The sequence below is a fragment of the Saprolegnia parasitica genome (genome assembly GCF_000151545.1).
Source record: "Saprolegnia parasitica CBS 223.65 unplaced genomic scaffold supercont2.54, whole genome shotgun sequence".
Classification (NCBI taxonomy): Eukaryota; Oomycota; class Saprolegniomycetes; order Saprolegniales; family Saprolegniaceae; genus Saprolegnia; species Saprolegnia parasitica.
Window position 1 is genome coordinate 160,130 of NW_012156448.1, and position 5,498 is coordinate 165,627.

Genomic DNA, 5,498 nt, shown 5'->3' on the forward strand with positions numbered 1-5,498 from the left:
ATCCGAACTTGCCCCACAACGCAGACGCGCTCCATTAAATAATGCGAGCAGTATGGCTATCCCTTTGCCGCTTACACTTGCTACACTTGCAGTACGATGGTTATCCTCTTCAAACACACGAGCACAGGTGGCGCAGGGCACGCGACCGACGGCGGACGACGCGATCGTTGCCGCGCATCTCGATGGCACCACCGATAGCGTGTCGGCTACGCGTTCCGCCATCCTCGACCTCGACGAGCCACACGCCGTACGGGCACTCGGCGCCGCTCGGAAGAGGACCTTGGGGCGTCGCAAACGCATGGCTGTCGAGCCACGTCGTAGGCTTCGTTGACGGCGCTTGGTACACGGCGCCAAAACTGCAACCGAGCGAGTCGGCGGCCACGAGCGTGCGACCCGGCGTCTTGTTGGCGAACGGCGCGAGCGTCGTCGTAAGCAGCTGTACGTAGCGGTGGAGGGCCAGGCAGCCGGCCACTTTCGTTGCATGGGCGCCGCGCATCCACGGGCCATTGACCACAGGGAGGCCGAGACAGCAGAGGTCGTTGATGGCGACCTGCGTGGTTGTCGTGATGATCGGTTTGTCCGTACGCTTTGAGCAAGCCAGGCGTCACCGTCTGGTCGTCGCAAGTTCCAGGCGAGAGTCGTGTTCTCGTAACCCTACCCGCGCCGACAGGCTCAAGTTGCGTGCGTTTAGCCCTGGTCCATGCGGTGTTATTGCTCGTTCAAAGGCCATCGATGCTATTACTAGTATTGCAATCTCTCTTGGCTGAAAGGAAGCAAGACGTTCGCTTGTGTATACCATGCGCAGTGGCTTGCAGCCATCAAAGCAACGCACACGTGTGAGCGAGGCGAACCTGTGCCCGAGCCCTAAGACCATCATCCCCTTTCACTTCGAAACGCGCCACGTCATTGGTCGATCCGATGGCGGTGACTGCATACAAAACGTCTAATATCTCGAGGTCGAGGGGGATTTTATTGCAAGTCGGACGCAATTCAAATGCAATTTGGCGCCTTTGCACCCCAATACAATGAGCACTGCATATACTTTAGACTCACCCATTGGTATATTAGTTTGATTGACACGCGAGTGGTTTTTTTAAATTCAAATCAATTCACACTTCATCTCCGGCGACGTCAAATTTGCTTTGCTCGCTTGGCCCCCACAACATAGTACGCAGAATCAGCAGCTCCACACGCTCCGCGATGGCCGCTCTCTCGCAGCATGGCGGCGCAGGACGAGCGGCCGTGGTCATAGCAACGCGTCCCGCAGTACATCGCTGCGACGAAGGTCGTGTCCGCGCCCGATCTGAACAACAGGACGGCGGCGATGATCAAGGCGGGCCCACCGTCAAGATCTAAGTCGTCTGCGCGCACGACGGGCGCCCCGGCCGAGACAGACGCGACGGCCTTTGGCGCCGCGACGGGCCAGGCCGCCAACAAGGCGGCCAGGTGCAGCGGGCGCTCACCAAGTCCAAGACGGCCGTGCTCCCGGACGTCGACTTGTCCGCGAACACGTCGTGGCTGCGCCCCTGCGCGAGCGCGCCGGCCGATGCAGCAAGCGCGGTCGAGGGCACGGCGGCTCCGGCGACGGCCGCGGCCGACAAGGACGAGGCGATCGTGCGCGCCGACGCAGCGGACGACGACAAGGACGATTTGGTCGTTGCGCGCGCACAGTACGACGCGCTGCAGGCCCAGCACACTCGACTGGAGCAAGCGACCGACGAGTCCCAGCGGCTGCAGTCGAGCCAAGTCGCCGAGCTGGACGCGCGCTGCAAGGCCGCAGAGCTCGCGCGCACTCGACGGAGATCGAGTTCATCAAGGCGGCTCCGCGAAGCAAGGCGACCCAGCCGACGCCAGCAACGGTATGCATATTCTCCTCTCGTATGCATTTTCATATTGCATTTTAGGGTGCCAACCCTTTAGCTACATCGCCAGCCCGGCCCGCGTGCCCGGCTCTAGATGTAGTCCCCATAACATTCAATCAATCCAACATATTTCGCATTGAAATCAAATTAGTTTAATCTAACTCAAAGACTTTGCTGCCAGTACGCCTGAATGCGAGCAAGAACCAGTCAGTACGGGATCGTTGGGAGTGAGCTCAGAGATCCATCCTGCGATGAACCCGACTCGCCGAGCAATTGTAGCTCGCACGACGTCGTGCGCAGGCCCCAGTACTCGGGCCTTACGACACGTCGTGTCTTCACTTTCATGCATTTCGCCGAGGTCGAAGGACCGATTGCAATGTGAGGCAGACCATGCGCGCGTGGTCGGTGACCTCAACCGGATGCCATGCCGGCGTCTCTTCACGCTGGCGTGTCCTTCTCGGCTGTCATGCGGCGTGTATCGTGGCGCTGCACCACGGCACCACGAGCCCCGCGTCCACAAGCCCGTTCCCGACGATCGCCTTTCCCGGCCGCACCACCCAAGTTGCGTGCGGAAGACGCGGGTGGCCCCGCGATTGGTCGATCGCTGCGGATCCGAACGCGTCCGATTGGGCAGATCCACACAGAGCCCCACATATGGCTGGCAAGACCAAGCCAACAGCCAACCGAGAGGCCGTCCCAATTGCTTGCAGCCAGCTTCCTTTTGTGCTTTCGAAGGCGACGTCGAGTCGAGCGCCGCCGCTGTCCTAGACGAGGAGCAAGGCCAAGACTCTGACGCCACTGAAGAAGCACACGACGCCGCGAGCGTCTTTGGGCTCGACAACAAGCTGCGCGTACATACGATCGAGGTCGACACCGCCTCGCCTCGACACGACTACGCGCGCAAGTGCAGCGCGTACCAGGTCCTTTTCTCGAGTCCTCTAGGTGGCTACGGCGACATGACCTGCAACCAGTCGCCGAACCTCGAGAGCTTTCGCCTGGACAAGTGTACTAACGAGGCAAGGTACCCCGGTCTCGACGCGCTTCTCACCGACTACATGTGCTAGATTGACGCTGCAGTGCGCCACGACGAGCTCTTCCATTGCACGACCTGGACGGACGAGTACAAATACCATGCGCCCGCGATGCGTCTCGGCCACGTGGATGATCGCCGACGCAACGATCCTGCCATGCTCGACGCGCTCGTGCAGCGCCTTGTCATTGCTCCTGGGTCAGGTTGCTTTACGACCCTCGTGTGCAGCGGTCAAGCTAACATTGGTTTTCAGCTGCACGCCAGCAGTCAGTGCCGCAACGACCGCCGCCAGGACGAAGAGCGCGAGCACGACGAACACCAGGTGCCCGATGCGACGCCCAAGAGAATCGGAAACAAGCACGTCGCTGGTGTCGGCCTAGGTCCATCGCCGTACCATGCCCACGACATGCCTAAATACTCCGTGCCCGAGCGGCAGTTCGCAATCGATACGCATCGCGTACCTATAAGATATGCAATACGCCATGGATGTACACTGGCATGTAAGGCGCAGTGTCAACGGCAGCCATGTGCCCGACGTGGATGTGAATCTTGCAACTGCAGCAAGATTGAATGGAATGCACCGCATAACCATAGAAATCAGTAGTATGACAATATGCACACATGTACAGGATATGATGGACTCGTCGCTGACTGCTTCGCATTTGTACCGCCGTCCCCAGCGAGCTGCATGAGACCAGCTGTTTGTGGCAGGTCAGTTTATCACGTCATCCGATGACGTGACGAGAAACCATACGCGTCGTGCGATCGACCGAGCCTGCGTCGATGCGCCAATGTCGCAATGGATGCAAAACTCAAAGTGAACACGTCTTGATCCCTGACAAGGACAGTTATTGCTGTCACCCCAATCACTCAGCTTGCTGCCTCGTTCCTCCCAGTGGTCTTCCAAAGGCAACTTCTCGAAGCTCTTCGCCGACCAGCTTCAAGTACCCAGCGATATGATATTCGCGATGACGCGCCTCTTGGTGGGCGTATTGGGTTGGTCCACATAGGACGCTAGAGCTAAGAATGTACATGGCACGTGCTGATTGGATACAACATTGAAATGCGCGCTCCCATTTCTTGGTTTATACACCTTCTGATTGGCTCATTTGTTGTCAAACACGTGTAGCGTGACCAAAATGCTGGACGCACGTTGAAGCTGCGTTGCGACGCGCGATCGCCAGGCTCCAAAAGCCAACACCCACAAGGCCTTCGTCAGCCATTCCTTCAACAATTCGTGCGCACAGAGATGTGGCGCGATTGCGATGGGCAGAAGCTTCTCTCGGTCCTCCTTCTAACGTTAGTACCCTGCACTGGTCGCACCAGACAATACGGTGGGAATACCACCACCGACTGCACCCACCCGATTACAAGGAGTCTTTACCACCACCCCACATACTCGGGCATGCAGTCGCTGTGTAATCGTCCGGTCTTGAAACCATGACTGACATACGAGCCGCCGAGGCGTCGAGCAGCGCAAAGTCTGAGCACGACGGACGGCCCTGTTGAGCATCCACATCTCTTGAATTCGGCGAGCGCTACCACAGGTGCACATATCATCGCCCAGTCAGACCAGAACTTGCCCAATCCATCGCCCCAGATGGAATCTCGGCGTCGCTTCAGCGGTGGTAGGAATCAACACCCACGCGTACTAGTATGTGTTTTTGCTCCACCGAGCATAGCGCAGGCCTCCAGCGCCTGTGCGGTTATGCTCTACTTGTACGTTTCGAATGGATGTAGCGTGGCCGGGTCCAATTCGAACGACGTTTGCGACCTGCAGATCGTTTCGTGGTGCATTTGGGCGAGATGAACGCGAGCAGCACATGAGGCTGTTGCTTTGCATTAGTATCTCGACAAACTGATCCACCTCGCAGGACCAAAGGTTACTCATCATCAGCAAAATATACCAGCCAGCGGTCTCTGTTTCAATTCCCTCGTCCACGTCTGGTCCACGTCGATGGAGAGCGAGACCACTGCATGTGACGGGTCACCTTGTCACGTCATCCGACGACGTGACCATGAACCGTATCTGTATCAGACCATGGATTGATCGATCGACCGCGCCTGCGCCGATTCCACGTCAGATTGGAGCCCAAAGAAATAGCGTCTTGCTCCTAGACGCCAATCGCAACTGCTGTAATCCGAAGGTCACTGCACGCGCTCGCTGTTTTCCGACACGAATGATGGCGCACAAACTGTATTTAGCGTTGCTAGCGAGCGTTGCGTGGACGGTCTTCTGGTTTTCGAGAAACACAAAGTACGAGCGAGTGTTGGCCGCAGAACCAAGGTGGCGTTCTCTTTTCGTACCCCTACCCGCATTGAGAGGTTCAAGGTACGCGGCGTGTGGCAAGTCCAACGTGCGATGTTGGCAGTCAAACGTGCATGGAATCGGTTGGTAGCTCTCTTTCGGCTGAGAAAGAACGGACCGTCGCCGCCGCTCACTATATCACGCAGAGTTTTGTCCGGCTGCGGGGTCGCGGCTTCCAGCTACTTGCACGGGTGAGCAATGCGAGTCCCAGCTACTCCAAGGTCGGTGCCCAAGCCTCTATGTGAAGCGTGGAGCGACAGGGCACGAGAGTGCGTCGATGGTTCTCGATAACAAGACA